This window comes from Temnothorax longispinosus, chromosome 2 (assembly GCF_030848805.1).
Source record: "Temnothorax longispinosus isolate EJ_2023e chromosome 2, Tlon_JGU_v1, whole genome shotgun sequence".
Lineage (NCBI taxonomy): Eukaryota > Metazoa > Arthropoda > Insecta > Hymenoptera > Formicidae > Temnothorax > Temnothorax longispinosus.
The window spans coordinates 14,824,303-14,843,632 of NC_092359.1; the positions used below are offsets into that span (position 1 = coordinate 14,824,303).

The window sequence follows — 19,330 nt, forward strand, 5'->3', positions numbered from 1 at the left end:
TTTAATTTTAACGTTTGCACGCGAAACAGCACGCTGGTCATGCCCGCTGAGAATTGTCCTCCGAGATAATTCTCTGTCCGATAGAGAGCGAGAATCGTCAATGAGCATCGTAATTGTTTTCGCTTTCGTCCATCCTCATCAGCCGCAGGGAGATCAACGCGTGATCGATATTCACGTCAAAAAGAAAAACGATTTGTTTTCGATTGTTATTCGTCATTTCAATTGATTAAAAGTAACTGCGATACTAGCTATGAGGAAACAAAATATATTGTTGAAATTACATTTGAAATACGACGTGATTGCAAGAAATTGTATATTATCACATTTCGGTTACGATAAGTTAAAATTCTTCCGTGACTCGAGGTTACGACGTGTATAAAGAAACGTGTTATTTCGACGGGACGGATGTCGTTTTATAAATAACGTCTTAATAAATATAACATTGAGAACGTCGTAACACCGATCTCGCTGCGACAATCTCGTTCCGGCGAAAACTTATTGCCGCCGTATAACAAATCGAGCGTAGGATCGTGTTCGAGAATACATTCCCGCTTGATAGAGAAAGTGTCCGTTTCCCGTATCCTACGGCGCGCGACTCCGAGGAACCAAATGGAACGCAATAAAGTCATCGACCATTACGACACCCTCGCAGAAATGCAGCCCAATGTCCCGTCGTGTTACCGCAGACGGGTAGCGTACTTAACGGGTAACAAACATTATTTAATATTTAACTATTGCCGTAATTTTAGTAACAATATCGTCCTCACAAATTGTACGAACGTTCCTCTCCTCCCGTTCCTCTCTCGTCGGAATACTTAATAATTTTATTAAAAAATCATAAAGAAAGAAAGCTTCTGCAAGAGTAAGCAGAAACAAATAATTCGCTGCGAATAAAAAAATTTTTCTTTCATTATCGTGACTTCAAGCAGTGCGCAACAAAGAGAATATTGCAAAGATTCTCAATTTATGTAGCCGCGCTATTCTTAAGAATCGTTCGTGAAATGCAAAAATTATAACTATTCGCCTTGCGAATAAAAGAGCAAAGATTTACGGGTAAAAATTTTTCCCTGTAATAACAAGACCTCAAAAAACAGCTTTTCGCGCGAACAATGTTACATTCTTAAACGCATGCATTTTGATGAGTAAAAGAACGTCATGCGGTAGAATATGTTATTAGAATCGATGCTGAACCCTAACTCGTAAAAAAAGAAGTTAATGCGGAGCGCCGGCTTACAGACCCTAATCTCACAAGAAAATCGATCTGGAAGACTGAATTGCGAATCCTCTTGACAAGTGACATGCACAAGATAGAAATCCTTCCTACAGAAAGGGATGTCTCGGGTGATGACGCGACAGCGAGAAAATTCGTTGAAAAATCTTCAAAACTGAAGACATAATAATATATAAATTTTTTTTAAATAAAATATAAAGAGATCCATTAATATACGACTCAAATATAAAAGAGCATTTGTGAAAAGAAGATATAACACAACACCATATATTACCACAGATCAATATTGCAGTATAATTTGCATAAAATATCCGACATTTAATTAATTTAAATGTTAAGCTGCCGACAATTTAATAATATAATTAATTGTAATATTAAATATTCTTTTAATGTCCATGATTATATATCTCATTAGCAATGAAAACAAATTTTCGATCGCTCGTGTATTTGATGTCCAAAGTATGTTTTACATTATAAATGTATATCTTCTTTGCTCCTTCAATCCTCCAACTAGATAGCTTAAGAGCCCTCGTCGGAATCTCTCCACCAATATCGAATCATTATTATATGTTTATTTCGTCGTTTACTCACTTTCCTTCAGCATCATAAAAATAAATGTTCTTAGGTATCTTGCCAGAGGCAAGTCATTCCCCTAATCTGAAGAAAATCGATTCTAACAAACAGATGATGTTTTCAGCTTCTCGTTTATCTCTTTAATTTATAACAAGCAAGTTGTTGTTACACAATCAGTCAAATGAAAAATGTTATTGTAATAACTTTCACGGTTATAATTGTTATTATAATATCAATTAAGTATATTTTAAATATAAATATACACGTTTTTAAGAAAGAGAAATAAATAATAATGTATCTTTATATTGTGTTATCTAATTGTAAGCTACTATCAATAATAATACCTTTACATTATAGTATACTATTATAAGGAATTAAATTCTATTCTTTTCATATCTTATTTAACCCTTAGCTGGCACTGTGGGGTATTAAACGCCCCAGCCTAGTTCAGCTCTAATTTAAGCCCCCCTATAATACGAAAGTGGTACTAAAAAATGGAAGAGTTAAAATATAAGAGTTATGAATTTTCGAGTAAAACAGTCATTTTTTCGTTTTCTTTTACGTTCTCCAATTTTTTTCATACTTAACATTACATTTTATTAAAATAACCTATGACATTTGTTGAAACAACATTCGAAAACTATCTTGGAATTTTTTTAAGTAAAAAAATCAATAGCTTTCTCGCAGCAAGCATTTTAATAATGGGGTCTGAAACGGCCCCAGTGTGCCAGCTATGTGATTCTGGTGAAGTGCGCCAGCTAAGGATTAAATATATCTTTTTATGAATATTTTAATAATAAAACTATAAATTTAAAAAATATATAAATAGCGGATGTGTTTGTTGAAAATTTTTGTAGGCAACAGATATAAATTACGCACGTACACTAAAATTATTGATCGAGATCTTCATCGTATGTTTCTTTACGGTTTATGCTACATACTATAGTTTTTACAATTTACGCGATATATACCTGTGACGTTAGCTCTAAAATCTAGATTCTAGAGACTATGTCGCATCGGTCGATAGCATTCGCCGACTCTGCTGGGAGTCGTTAGAATAAATGCGACTAGCTATTTCGCGAGGACCGTGTCGTTCCCCTAGGCGGAAGGAAATCGATTTCTTCGATGGTGAGAGAAAAGATGAGGGTGAGTAGGTGGAGTGAATAGAGGGGTTCTGTACTTCACGAATCGCCGACCGGAAAGATGGAGCCTTTCCTATGGGGTGGATAAGACGCTCTTGCTAGACTAGACCTCTAGCCGCCTGTTTCCGCAGAAACTATATACGATCGTCGAAGGGTCTGCAGATCAACCGATCTTGAGCGCATCTTATTTATCGCCCACCCACGTAATAGCGCATCTGTGCCGGTGATATTTTTCGCATCGCAGGACATCCAATGATATTGGATGTCATATGACTACGGAAATGATTCACGTTCGGGCGTGCGTTTAGACCAGTTAGTCCTATATTCTCCCATCTCTGTCTCCAGAAAATATTCGCAATATGTTTTTAAGCTTAAGGTGATCCTAAAGCCGTGATCCTAGCCGGTTTTTTTCAGTTTTTTTCTTAGCACTAATCTTTTAATTGGCTTTATAGAAATGCAAAATTCTTGTCTAGAATTAAAGTACGCATCAAAATCTAGGTCATGGTGGTCGAATTTATATGTGGTGGTCGTCACGTATAACCAAAAATATTAATTTTTTTTCGTTTTCGATATAAATTCGACCACCATGACCTAGATTTTGATGCGTACTTTAATTCTAGACAAGAATTTTGCATTTCTATAAAGCCAATTAAAAGATTAGTGCTAAGAAAAAAACTGAAAAAAACCGGCTAGGATCACGGCTTTAGGATCACCTTAAGAGGTTACAAAAATGCAAACAGTCTGTGATAACGGATTGCAATAACAGGAGTGCAAATTACCGGCGGAGAATAAATCTCAAGGGGTGAATTTTGTTTAGATTGGAAGTAATATCAACGTAGGCGTATCTACATCTTTCCATTTAGATACGTCTTGAATAAATATCTGATAAAAACCAGATTGCGCAACGCATTAACGAAGGGAAGGTTTGTGAAAAAGAAACGGTTGATATCTTTCTGAGATGATAAATTCAGCAAGATTTATTACATATACTTGATTTATGATTAAAAATGCAGTAAAAAAAAAAACAAAAAAATCATTATTTAAAACTCCTAAGTAATTATTGTTAGTATTATCTTTGTATACATGTTTTTTTGTCTCTTTGCAACAGTTTATATAATAAGATGGATGGATAACTCATGTTGTGTTATAATATAAACGTGTCTCAGTTCGAGTTATTGTCTTATATAAAACGTATTCTTTACAGCAATAATCTGTTACATTATGTAAAATCTATTACTCATATCCAAGTGATTTGATATCCAAACAATAAGCGTATCGGAAATATTTCTTCATTTTTTTCTTGTCTCTTAATCAGAAAAAGTATGAGCTTATACGAATAAGGCGTATTGTTACTGAAGAGAGCAGTCTTCACAATTCAATAATTCGCCTTAGGCACCGCCTTACGTTAGATTAAGGGGGCAAATGTTTCGCGACTGCTGCTGCCATATTGCTACTCTGTGAGCATTAGGTCTGCTTGTCTTACATTCCCAAGGGAGTAGCAGGAGTCTTGGATAATGTGGCACGGCATGCGGCCATTTTTACAGATTCTTAACTCGAAAGAAAATAATGTTTACCGAAGAAAAAAATCCAACGTTCTCTTTTTAACGCAATAGAGCATTGTAAATTATTTCGTAAAATGTTATTTGACGAGAATAAATATATCCACGCGATTCAGTAAAAATCAAAGGATTAATGTTAACATTGAGTTCGCATTGAGTTAACATTAATCATAGAAAATATACAATCAGTCTGTTACTAGAATTTGATTTCATAAAGAATGTAAAACGCATGTATTTATAAAATCTTTACTGTCAAAATAATTATCTCTGATTATTCTCAATATATAAATATTTAAGATTTAAGAACATAGAAAGATGCTGCATACTATATGTATATGTTTTTTCTACAAGTTATTTGTTGTAGCTTCGCCGTTATCTCAAAAGGCGAAAGCAGCAGCATATACAACCCAAGCACGTACGCCATACGCATTAAGAAATATGTAATTGCGTCTTTCGAGATAGTTGGAAGCGCTAAGAGGTTTCCTGCTTACGTGCTCTGTACTTTATGATACATCAGGTCGCGAGCTTAATAGACAAAGTTTGGCCTCCCTTCTTGCTATATTTCATGTAAAGTTTAATGATGAAAAATCGCAGTCAGGAATGAAGCGATGACAATGCTAAAAATATATTTCCAGGTGCACACAAATCGTTAGCATAATTTGAAAATAATGTATCTTAAAAATTGTATTTGTGTTTATGCGAATAAATTTGCAAATGGTTACCTGATTCTTACAAAGAAACCAGGACATTTACAATACTATGTTATTCAAAAAATCCTTTAATAATTTGTATTTTATTTAAATTTTTAATAAAGCAAACATTTTTTAATGAGCTTTTGCGGAAACGGAGAAGGTAACTATATTCATCTTTGTAAGAACAACGTTTTGATAAAGCAATTATCTAACCTTGGCCGGGGAAAGAATCGACATATACAACTGCCACGGGGGAAAAGAAATGGACGAGCGGGGAGAATAAAACGGATTTGGTCGAAATTAGAACCTCGGAGCCCATTCCGGGAGTGTCGGCAGGTTATGTGCGTGATTCGAAGAAGGAAATCACCCGGATAACTTCAACAACAACAACGGACACGTGCTAACTTGCTCGATTGCTACTAACTTTTTCTATCGGAAAAACTGTACCCATTTGTCGAAATTTATGGTCTGGATCTCTATATGGCGAGATTGAAATACGGTGTAAAAAAACTGCACAAAAATGTACGGAAGATTTCGTAGGAGCGTATATATAACTGTTATTTAATTTAAGAAAAAGAGCGACACAGGTATGTGTAACATTTATATTCGAAATCAATTTTAGTCAAAATTATATGGAGATTTTAACTGTGAATACAGTATTAAGAAATTTAATTGTCTCAAGCGTTGATACATAATTTAATTATCAAGATATTATTTTTAACGTTTAGAGTAAAGAAATTATGGCAAATAATAATTGTCCATAAAATTTTCATTAAACAGCAAATACTAAATTCTTCAATTTGGAAAACACGTTGTAGATGATAAAGCGAAAAGAGACGCTTAGAAATAGGTGAACGATAAATGAAGAGGATGTTTTCCACTGCGGAAAAAAAGAACGGAACATCTTGAAATTAATTGAGTTTTCGCGCGGAATAAAAAGCAGTCGCGGATGATGGTGCAGTATCGAGAATAGCGCAGCGTGCATTAGTATATTAGTAGGGGAGGAAAGCGATAGAAAAAGGGAACGGAGAGCGAAGCGATTGAAGCTCAGAGGATCGGACTCACTCGCGGGGGTAGATTAAAAGTTTGCCGAGGAATTTCCCTCGGATAAGGGAGGCAATTCAGCACGATCGCGCGCGAGCGATCGTGGATATCGATTCTACAACGGATCGTGACGGACGGCACGGAGTGAGAAAGGTATGCAATTCGAGCGTGTCTCTGCAACTCGATTGTTCCGCCGAGTCTGATTCCGAGAACTTCCTCGTATTTTCCTACGAACGATGATGCTCGGGTTACGAACGATTGCGTCGGTAAATAACTACGCTAGGCTATAACTTAACTCGGTTTTGTCTGTCTCTGTATTTTCCCCGCCTCTCCCTGTGCACACCGGCTCGTGTAGTCGTGTGTGGAGCCTCGCACACGAGCCCGAGACCGCGTGTTTGTACGCGGCTCGGATTACAGTTGCGCAACGCATCTATCCCTTGCAATTTTCATTGCTTTCGGAACAGCGGCGGCGCGTATTATCGTGAGATACTACTGTATTTACGCAGGAACACGAACGGAAGCTGTATCTCTCGACGACATGCAGAACGCAGACGGAAAGAAAACCGTCTAATTATTTGGTTAATGGACTTACCGAGTGGTGAACTGCTGTTTTTGTGTGTGTACGAGGATTGGACACCGAACGGATCTGAAACGGAGAATGAAGTTTTTATTAGATTGGAAGGCAACACGCGCCCGGCGCGGGGCTATTTCGCGAACTTGAAGGATAGCCGGAAAATATTCGGTTCTTCAAAGGGAGCAATTTCATAAATGGGCTTTCCGCCGCAAAGTTAAGAAAAATTAACTGCGCATTTTCGTTTATCACGAGACTGATATTATCTCCTCCTGATTCTAATAGAATATTATGTTAATTCGCGTGTTAGTGCTATCGCAAGAAACGTTTGCCGGATCGAATATCGAATGTATAAAGTGTATCCATAAATGCATGCATGGAGAACACTATGCTATAGTCATATCAAAACCCAAGGCACTACGGTAAGTTGATTGCTACGTCATGTTAGGCATGATACACCAGCACATCACTCGCAATCAGTTTAAAGTACCTTGTTCCGCGGCCTCAGAACTTGCAAACTCACGAACAGGTTCGATACATACGCGCAACATTTGTGAAATGAAGGCGGGAAAATTGAGCGAGACAACTTCGGCTTGCGGTTGGAGTTATTGATCTTATAATAAGTTAAATATGAGATGAAAGTCTTTTGCCATCAATTTATCTTTATATGACAGGAAGAGAAAATAAAAAGAAAATTACTTAGGGAATAAGTTTCAAATTTTATTCGGATACTCTCTTTTTTTGTTCAAAAAAGTTTTATTAATTAAGAGCAATTATTAGCTTCAAGTTTAATTGGATGAATGAATATATCAATGCGTAAGATATGAGATTTATTTTCGATTTAAGTTTGAAGCTGTTACCCAGGTAGCAGAGTGACGTCAAATGACGTATTAATAACATCTTAATGACGTCTCTAACGTCAATAAAACGTCATTAAGACGTCTTTAGACGTCATTCTGCTCCCAGGGATATGATGTTATATTAAATATTGCTAATAAATGTAATATACATATAAAAATAATATAAATACTACTTTGAAATTAAATATTATTTCATTTCACAAATTTATAATTTGTGAGGAATTTCTAGATATTTCTTCAATATTATAAATTATAAGAATAATTTATTGTATCTACCTATATATATTAATTTTATATTAATTTAATAATAACTTTAAATCATTAATTTAATTTGAGTAGCAATATTATCTTGTTAAGAAACACTTGGTAACTTCTAAATAGATCTTCGTATACCGACAATTATCTTATGTTACACGCAAACTAGTCTCCACGCCCTCCTAAATTTATCGATCTGGCCCTGTCTCACGACGCAAATACCCGAGAACATTAATTAACCGCCGCGGCGGGCACATCGATCGAGGAAGTCGCTTCTTATCGAGGTTGAAGTTCATGCGGCATCGCGATTATTAGCAGCTGGCCGGCTACACTGTCAGCGTTAATCAATTAGCGGCGCATCTAGTCTCGTGATTCGTGGATCTTGTACGTGCGGATATTGCGCGATAATTGTATATGATTGCACAAAATGTTCTAGAACATATATCCTGGTACAATTAAATATATTTTAGCAGAAATTAAAAGTAAAGTAAAAGTATTATATTAAATAGATTTTGTCTTTTACAAAACAATTTTAATTTCTGCTTAATTTTACAACTTTAATTTCGAAAGATTAATTTTTCTGATATATATTTTTATTTTACATCAAATTTTGTTCTCTGATATTTCTTAACTCTTTTGCTACCGATTTGCGTCTAGATTGCGCGTTGTTATATAATTTGTCTACTTTTCTAATATAATTAGCCAAATTTTCTAATTACGAGAATCAAATTTAGAAACTGTGGTTTCATCCACATTGTTGGAACTGAAAGAGAAATAGAGAGAAAGCGATAGGAATGAGAGTGTGCAGGAATAAGGCATGCAGCCGCGTCGTCGAATTATTCACGCGGGCGCATTTCCAAAGTTCTCATTCTGTAATGACAAAGTGGGCGACAACCAAGCTCCCGTTTCGGCTAAAGTGCCCCTCAAAGCGTAGTTAACGCGCATCTAATTGTAACATTATATTTCTATGGAGCAGAGAGATACGACTTTGTATTGTATCTTTCACGCTAAAACGACGTTTTCTCCTAACACTCGGATAACACGCGAAAATGTCTATTTTTCGAGGAGAAAATCATTAATCTCGTCTATCCGAATCAGAGAGAAGACATTTATGTGCCTTTGTGAAGGCATTCGCATGCACGAGCATTATTACGTGAGCTAAATAATTAAGATTTCCGGCGCGCGAATCTTATTAATACTAAATATTGTTTATTTGCAGTTAGGGGCGAGCAACAAAATCGTAAGTTGCATATTTTGATAGGGCACGGTCCATAGAATATTTTAAGACCAAAAAGAGCTGAGCAACAAGTTTTTTTACTTAGTTTTTAGCCATCAAAGTCGTAGATAACGGTCGAAGATGCAGTATTTATTAGTGGCATTGTTTACAGAACCTTATATTTCAAAAACTTGTTTACGCTATCTTAAAGCAACAAAAAAGCAACAAATTTTGGTGTATTGTTTTTTTTTTTATTTGAGCACTCTATGAGTTTTTTAGTATGTGGTGGGGCTAGAATCTGTGTCAAGCTGGCCTCCCATGCAAAAAAAAAATATATAGAGTGCTCAAATCGAATAAACGTTTATACCAGAATTTGTTGCTATTTTGTTGCTTTAAGATAGCGTAAAAACATTTTGGAAATATAACGTTGTTTAAGATGTAGTCAATATAGTGCTATCTATTAGGTATTCGGATATATGTATTTTCTAAAAAAACGTAGGGGGCGTCCACTGCCGTACTGCCGAGTCAATGCCGGATAAAATTCGGACACTGCCTTAGAAATGCTATGCAATACCTCCTGCACTGCCACTGCCACATGTCATTATTACCACTCCCCAACCATTGACGACAATGCCGTCAATATTATAGGCCACTGCTTACTTTTTTCAGTCCACTGCCGAAATTTTGTACACCAATGCCGGCTGTGAATTTCCCCCCAATATATATATATATATAAATATACTTTGAAGGAAATATACTTTGAAGGGTTTCGAGACCGAGTACAGAAAAATCAGAGAAGAGTTTTTCTTTTCTCGTGTCTATTCCTGTTAAATCTCACAACGCAACACACGCGCTTTCCACGATGCTGATATTGCAACCAGTAAGATTATTCTCACGAGAACGTCATGATGGATGATATCCCGAAGGAAACATCGGAGATTATCCATTAATTACCGTTTCGCTATATCAGTCGTTGCATATTTATTGGATGACGCGAACTTTTCTGTCAAGCGCGAAAACGACTCGGGCTGTAATTACATTGATGGATCGTAGCAATTTATATATAACGTACAATTATGTTTATCACAATGTAAAGGGCTGTTTAAGTGAAGGAAGAACTTCTCTTTCTATCCTTCTCTTATATCCTTGCTTCACAATGTTTTGATATATATCTAAAATCTTGTTACGTTTCCATCAAGATTTCTATTTTTAATCTTGATTTATAATGTAATTGATTTAATAAACTCTAAGTAAACGTTTCAAAATATTAAAGTTGAATGTGATTTTTGATGTATTTTATATATCCAAAGTAGAACAATTTAATATTAAATGCTGATTCAAAAAGTTACATAAATATAGTTAGAAAATTCCACCCCCCCACCGCGCACTTTTGCGATAGGTATCAATTATTCGCATCGAATTTAATTTGTTGTTACAGAAACATGGTCCTCCCCTTGATTGTCACAGGCAACGCCTGTACCAGTGTCAAGTATCGATAATGTCGAGCCTTTTTCATGTATGTATTGAGCGATATCGGCCGCTCTTGTGCGGCACATTCAACATCGTATGTACAAATAAAAATATCAATATCCTATTAAATTCCGTGCATCCCCAGTTGCAATCTCGTTGATTGTATACCGGCGCGCACGTGTGTCGACGGACAGCACACGTGGATCGCTCGAGCGGGTTTGACACGTTCGCAGGTCGAGCGAATCTCGTCAGGCTGGCGTTGCGTTCGCATTGCTATTTGCGTTTCGCTGAGGGCACACACGCCGTACATCGTTAATTCCCGTACGTTCGTGCCTCCATTTTCGCCTCATGTTTGGACGGCCGTTCGCGTACCACCCAGAATAGCCCGATACACCGGCGACCGTAAATTCGCGCCGAATTATACTGACGCGTAATTTGCGAATTCGTGAAACCGCGACGGCGGCACCGGCGCCGGCGACGCGTGAGATTAGCGTTGAAGGACACCGTATCGAATCCCAAATATGAAGTTCACGAGCTAGCTGCATGCTAGAATGCTAGATCAACTGGTCTGACTGAGTGACGTCTGATGCACGAATGCTTCGCGCGAATACAAAATTGAGCTATTAGGTACGAGTTTAAGTTTCAATATGCTTGATGCAAATGTTTTTCTTCTATTGTGTCCGTTACGTCAAGGCACATTTACCGGAATTACAACCTGAATCTGATTAAATCTTTGGTTATTTAAAAAACGTACTCGCGCAAATCCCACATTTAGCGCTAAATTGAACTTGTAGAAATTATACCGATACATTCTGTCATTTCGAATAAAATTTTACGCAAATAACTTTCGTCTTCTCGCTAAAGTCTACCGCGATAAGTTTCCATATCCTCCAAACGATTGTTTTGATATTTATACTAGATGAAATCACCGAAGCAGCTATAACGTATTGTATTGGTAAGTGTGCCACGTAGATCCGAAGAAATGTCGGAGACGTTACATAAACCGCTTTCCCGCCGACGTAGGTAATTCGCGAGGACGACAAGAGGCGGCGAAACGATTTTTCATCTCAGTCACGTTTGCGGGAGTCTGGAGTTTTCGGGGGAAAAAAGAAGTTCGTGTCTCCGTCATCCGCTTCACGCGTTCACACGTACACGCGCGAATGAGCGTTTCTCGCACGCTCTTCTTCCTTCTGAACTCCAAACTATAGGTGTAAAAGCGACGTTCTTTCATGGTTGCAAGCACGCCGGCTCTTTTTCGTTACTTTACTTTGTGTGTCACGCCAACTACGTTCTCGCCAATTCCGAAAGACAACAAAGGAACAAGCTAGTATCAAGACGTATTGAAACAAAAATTGCTTTCGCTGATTTCTTTTAAACTATTAATTTTTACGATAAGAGGTATAAGATCGTCATGGAGATGTAAAACGTAAGAATTATGAAGAAATCTGTAAATATATACAGTGTCTTATTTTTAACGATTACCTTCCGAAATTTTAATTTCTTTCAATTTTAGAAGAAAATATTTCAGACAAAAGTTGTACGGTCTTTGGGGGGACAAACCGGACAAATAATGGTGAAACCAATTTTCGAAAAAATCTATTTTTCAAAGTCACGTAAAAGTCACCTTTATTTTTTTAAATGTAACACCTCATTTTTGAACAGAATTTTGTAGCTGATGTTGAAACGTTCCCAAAGACCTATATAATAGTTAATATTTTTGTTGAGAAGTTGCGGAGATATGATCGTAAGATATCGGAAAATATATTTTCGCAAGTTCTCAACAAAAATATTAACTATTATAGGTCTTTGGAAACGTCTCAACATCAGCTACAAAGTTCAGTCACATTATTTGTCCCCCTCTAGACCATACAACTTTTATCTAAAACATTTTCTTATAAAATTGGAAAGAATGAAAATTTAAGGGGAGGGTGATCGTTTAAAATGGAACATCCTGTATGTATAATTTTGCATTCACTCCACTTGCAGTCGCATATACGAGGCTATCACGGAATATCGATTATTGAGACAATCATGAAATGATGTGGAAGATAATTAGCTGCAACTTGCAGGCATATAGTCTGCATATAGATCGTCATTAAACCATGCTTCCATAATAGAACAGTCATGATGGAGAGAGAAAAAACTGTCCAAGTGCAATGGAAACGTACGTCAACTCTCGCGCGGCTTCATCGAAGCGATCCGCACTCGTCGCACTGGAAACGAGTTACCGCAGGAAAAACTCGACCGCGACTCGTCGAGCTTTCGTTCGGGAAACGCGAATTGGAAGCCGTGTGTCGGCGATAGCTTTCGATCGCCGGAGCATTCAGTGCAGCCGATCTATTTTCGATTAATCGAACGGCAGCACGCGCGCGTCGTCCTCCACTTTCTGCCAACGGGAGAGAGCTCCCGGTAATGGAATTGTCAAGTAAACGCGCGCAGCGAGACGTACCGACTCTCCAGAAAGCGAGACACATCCGGGGAAAAATGTACTTGAAGTGGTAGGGAGGCAATATCGACGAGCCGACGTGCGCCAGTTTCCATTTGACAGACGAAATATGAATTGAAAATAGCGCAACGTCCTTTATATTATGATGTCTGGCTGGTTGCGTGCGCGTTTCAAGTGTCAACACGCAATTCTTTCTCTATTCCTTTATTCGTGACGCACGATTTTTAAATTTATTTTCCAATAATTATACTTTTATTGGCAAAATTATGCGGTATCAAGAATCGAAAGAGAAAGTCTCTTAATTTGCACGTTTATGTGAAACACTGCGACTAGAATTAATTGACTGGTAATTAGAATACAAGAAATGTACAGCATAGACTCATGTGGTCGGATTTACGTAGACAACATGGAAGTTCGACAGTAGTCGAATCGGTAGGAAAGATCCAGCAACTTCCACACCGAATAACTTGCTGAAACTTTTGATATTCGAAGTTTCAGCATAGAAATGATATCTTCCTAGACATGCATGTGCACATATTTACAAACAGTAGTGTAATATTGTGTTATTACAAACTAAGGTAGAAAATCTTCACGCTTATTTTATTGCAAAATGTATTGTTTTTAAATTACTTATACGATATAACACCTGTTATATAAAAAAAATAAAAGTAAAAACAATTTTTGGTTTTCTAAAATTAATGTAATACGCGCGAACTAATCTATATATACATATAAAAACAAATGTCCTGACTGACTAACTGATTCATCAACGCCCAGCTCAAACTCCTAAACCTAGAAACATGTAATTCGGAAAGTATTTCTTTCATAACATAATCCACTAAGAAGAGATTTTTAGAAATTCGACCCCTAAGGGGGAAAAATGGTAAAATGTGTTACCATAAATGTGTTACGTAGCACGGGTATCAAGCTAGTAAGAAATATTTTTCCAGTTTATCATTAACAAATCTGTTTTATATACATATTATATATTCTTTCCCTTATACAGGTAAAGAAAAATTTTCCGACAATTTTTCTCTTTTTTCAGAAGAATTAATTACATTTAACTTTTTAAAAAATCTCACACATTTTATTGCGTTTCTCATATTTAATTAAATATAAACTCAACTCCAAAAATGACGGGTGAGATTTAAATGCTGCCAGCTAAAGATTAATTTCATTATAATTAATATTGCAATTATATTATGTTAATCACACCGCGTTCATGCCGAAAATGAGTTGACTAGATATTATTGTTAATATTACGAGTAACGCAATTTCGTTTATGCATTCGTATAAGTTATGTATGGTCTGTTTCATACCGTTATGTAATATTGAGTAACCTGATTCACCTATGCTCCAGCAAATTTTAATCACAATTATATTTTCGCAAATTCAATAACGGGATGTTAAAAGCGTGCAAAATGTTAGCTTCAATCTCCTATTTGTGTTTCCGTTAGTCTATTACTAATGTACCTAATGTACCTTTCATTAGATGCTAATTCAAGTCCTTTTACGCGCGTGACATTGACTTCTTTGAATTTCAAGAAGTTTCTACACGTTTCTACATACATTTATCAAGTGCAGACTCTCTCGATATTCTGGGAATAGTGGATGCACCAAGAGATTGTTCCTTCTTACACATGCTCGAAGGATTTTCGTACAGTCAATCGAGTTGCGATCACGAACGATATTGAATCGCATATCTTTTGATACGCTTGTTCCGCTAAGTGTATATTGAATAAATTTCGAAAAAGCTTTTTGAGAGAAACGATACATACGTACATATCTTTTCTAAACGCCAATTCATACAAATAAGCAAATGCAATCGACGCATTTTGAAACTATATGTATGTATATATGCAGAGTATATTTGCACATATGTGCAGAAAATGCGAAAAGGCTATCTTGTTACTTTTTAGCATGGTTATGGTTTCGAAACGTGTCGATCATATTTGCCCGTTTTTACACATCGCCGAAAGTGATTCGTTTTATCGGTTTTTACAACGTGTCGCCCAGCATCCATTATTCCGTTATTCGTATGTACATTTTGAAACATGCAAGGTATGTTGCGTGTTATCGATGTCACGTATCGTGGAGCATTCGATATTTGGCATTGTTGAATATGTTATATCAATCTAAACAAAAGGCGTCTATTAATGAACAACAAAAAAAAAACAATTTATGCAATAAGCATATTTTAAAGGGGCCACTTATCGTAAAAATTATACATAAGGATCTCATCAAAATATATATGTATTTCTATTATTAATTTAAAAAATCAAGACTAGGAACATGTATTTCAATTTTATCTTGCTCGAGAGAACCGTTTTAAAAATAAATATCCGATAAAAAATGGAAATGGTAGCGGTAACGAGTTAGTTACCAAATATTGATTTGCACATCATCGGCCATTGACCTTTCTATCAAACCATGTGTAACAAGCACTCCTTTATTTACATTTCTAATGCAAACTGTTGTTCAAACATCTAGGTACGCACCGAGGCGCATTTTATTCGCAGGCCAAAGCGACATTTCGCTACCTTGTAAGGGGAAGTGCAGAATTGATTTTCTGGAAATGCAAAGTAGGAGCATTACGGAGCTCTTCCTGGTACCGGCGCGAGGCTTCGTGGAACTTGTTCTACTTTTCGTATCGATCGCCGCGGTTGAGCGGCTAAACAATGAAACCCGGCGAATGGCAGTATCTACGTTGCAAGACGTTTTCCATCGAATTGCCTGGGATAATGAGCGATGCTGTGCGGCGCAAACTCGTCACACGAAGTTTCGTCCGTGGTCGAGAGAGAATTTTTGCCCCGTAAAGACGCAGCACAATCACACTTTTCGCGTGTAAAGCGCGAGAAATATAAACGGCGGGCGTATACGCGTTTCGCAACGATTCACATCGTCGATCATGCGCAAACGAATTTAAGCAACTTGTCTGATAATGACGATATAAACCGCGAGCACACTTTCCGTTTGTAAAACCGATAGAATCATGGATGTCAGACTTTCGCAATGTCATCATCTTGCATATTCGCGCCGAAGGAAAAAGTTTCGTCGCCCGGCGCGTAATAGAAACGGAGCACGAAATTTTATGATTGATTGACAGCGCTGCAAATGTGCATTTTCGTACGCGCCGCTACAAAACAGATTTCGTCTTCGCGCCCCGAAGCTGATGACTTATTGGCAGGCGTGTCGGGAACTGTTATTTCTGTCGATACGCGCGTGTACAGGGTGCCTCTGATCAAAAGTGATTTTCTTCGGCTATAAATATTAGGTGAATATCCCATTGAGAAAATGTATTTTAGAATCGGTCGCGAGACCGATGTATATAAACGACTTTTGGAGAAATAAAAAGAAATATACTTATTAACTGAGGAACTAATGAGATGTGGCGGTTGGAATTCTATGCATTTGCATGCACACAGTATAGTCTCGTCGTCGTTATAAACTTCGCGGTGCTTGTATTTCAATGAGTGCTGGCGCCACGGTCTCACGCAGCTTTACACCTGCGGAACCGATACCTTTACTACATCGTAATTACTCGCGCGTGTAATAAGCAAGTAGAAGAGGACTCGTTCGGCGCGGCGACCAGTTCTTACGACCGGGATTATATTTAGAGTGGCAGGTTCAACGGAGTTGGTGCCTCGGCGAAACCAGTACGTCGGTTTCGTCACGTCAACACCCCGTGAGCAGTCTCTGTTTAGTCTGTTTTTCCAGAGAGCACGCACGCTTCGTGTATAGTTAATAATTCCAAGGAAAGCAATGATCGCTGATGCAGGCGGGTTAAAGACCTCATTCAGTCGCCCGTGCGTTCGTCAATACAGGGAAGTGTCACTGTCGATGAGCGTACGAACGTTAATGAGTCTTAACGTGATGCAAGAAACTTCGCAGATACGCAATACGCGAAATGTGGACACGTTTGAAACTCTAAAGAATTGAGAGCTATAATAGCAAACAAATTGCAAAATCGTATTCAGTTAATTGCAAGCAAACTTTCACTAATTAAGCATTTATTTTAGGCTCAGCCAGAAAAATGTATAATGTTGCACGGAAAGAAAAGAAGTATCAAATGAACACTGATATACTTGTATATATGCAAGAATATATAATCTATAAGAATTTCAACTTTTTATCTTGATTTCAACTTCTTTTTTTCTTGATTGCACCATATAAAACTTCGTTTAACTATATAAATGACTTCATTCAAACAAGTTTTCTTCGTTTAACGCAATATAATCTCATTTCAAGATTATATATTCTTGTGTATATACAAGTATATCATGTTGATTGGGTACTTCTTTTTTTTTCTGGGTGAAAACTGGAAAATTTCTTCTGCGTGAAATTCGTTTGCTAAGGAAAGATCAACATTAAATATGTCCGAGAATTTATCATTAAAATTGAACTTCTACAAATATGCGTGTACAAATATTCGAAGAAAAGAGAACATTGTGATAATAAAGTTAATTAAATTAAACTTCCTTAAAATTCATGAAATTTTCATAAAATTGCTGCTGATAAAACTCCGATAAAACCGACGTGCTATTTCTATTATTGTATTTTAATAAAACGGCATAATGTTTCGTAAAATAAAAGTAAAATGCTTTTTTCTATAAAGTGAAAATAATATTACATGTGTAGCATGTTACATATTCTGCAAAAAAAGCCAAGTAACAATATCCTTTTTTCTAAAGGAATAAAAGAGGCAACAAGATAACGGAATAAAAGCGAGAGTGAACAAAAGGTTATCGTACAGCGATACAACGAAAGGCCGTGGAATAATGTTGGCTAACCGAAAATCATTTCGCGCACGTGTTTCCGTAGCATTGCAACGGAGCCGTTGGAATGCCTGTTTCCTGCTCCGCCCTGCGATGCCGATCGATGCGAGAATGCCGTGAAGCGTAGGAGAGACCGTGGATACGCTAGCGAAAAAAAAAGGAGTGGGACGAGTATCTTCCGCATCGGCTAAATATGGAAATGCTCTCCACTTTTAAACGCACGTGCTATTCCAAGAGACATTGCTTTCTTCGATGAGTCAATTATCGGTCCGAAGAAACGAGAATTTAATTTTCAATCGCTTGTAATTCGGAATGTTATTCGTCAACGTCGATCCATTTGTAACTGCCATTCTTTAGACTTCTAGTGCTTCACGAAAGCAACTCTTGTACGTCGTTTTGTATATTGCCAAGAAAAAAAATTCATATATACACTTATAAAGAAGAAAGAACGGCAAAGTTTTGTGTCAGCTGGGAGGGTGCGCGGTGAGTCATCCCTTAAACTTCCCCCAATTCCGTCCTGCGGGCGTTTCTAGGGATATAGATTCGATATGCGCTGCCGTATCTTCCAGGCCGCTACAAGCCCCAAGTGCTTCGGATCTCGTATATATAATCGCGGGTCGCGATGTTATTTCGACGCTCGTGAAGAGTGGAAAGATGTGTTATCGAGGATATTTGGTGATTACAAAAGAGGGATTGATCGCACGTTTTTCACGCTCCGTTGAATTATATGCGGCTGTTCATAACTTCGCGATACACCGGCATAAAATGCGGGAGCATCGAAATAAGAGAAAAATTTCAATCATTTTTTAACAATGCGCGTTGTTAAAGCTTAATTACGACGATATACTAGAAATTTCGGCCTCCATGCACAGTGCAGTCGGCAATGAAAGCGCACGTAACGCGGATTACGTCTTCTCTTGATTTAAACCAGTCGCGTTGTCTGCATCAAGTTGCAGAAATTAAATCCGGTCACTTTGCGAAAAAGAGCGTTTCATTATTATTTTACGAAACACCGTGCCGTTTTATCATCATAGTATAATCCAGAATGCCGGTTTCATCGGATGCAGTTTTATGAAATTTCATACATTTCATGGAAATAATATTTAATCAATTCTATTATCACAATATTTTTTTTTTTTTATAAAAGCACTATAGTATTATCAGTAATTTAAAAAAAAAATTAAAATAACATGCTATACAAAAATGATTTATAAAGAAACCGGAAATTTACGTACAAGTCCTCTAAATCTTGTTTAATGTCTACAAAACTGTTTTGCGCAACATCCTATTAAGTTATCGGCCAATTAATTCCGTTGCCCATACTCAGAAGGTCAGAACCAAAGCACCAACGTAAGCTACGATAACTAACAACCAATTATAACTTTAGTATAATAGGTGTATTGCCCAATCACTCTTGCCGCGTTTGAGCAATTGCAGTCAATGTTGGCTGCAGGTGTACAGTCACCGCGTTATGAGAACCAACGACAAGCTTTACG

The 19,330-nt window shown here is 37.1% G+C and overlaps 1 protein-coding gene across 5 annotated transcripts in view; it reads right to left on the bottom strand.

The window, feature by feature from the left end:
- Tinc (transmembrane protein tincar) overlaps positions 1–19,330 on the bottom strand; it is a 124,517-nt gene that overhangs the window by 56,974 nt on the left and 48,213 nt on the right. For all 5 annotated transcript variants that reach the window (XM_071797850.1, XM_071797852.1, XM_071797848.1 and 2 more), the window contains one exon: positions 6,834–6,887. The gene's annotated coding sequence lies outside the window, so the exon portion shown is untranslated. The remainder of the gene's footprint in view (positions 1–6,833; positions 6,888–19,330) is intronic.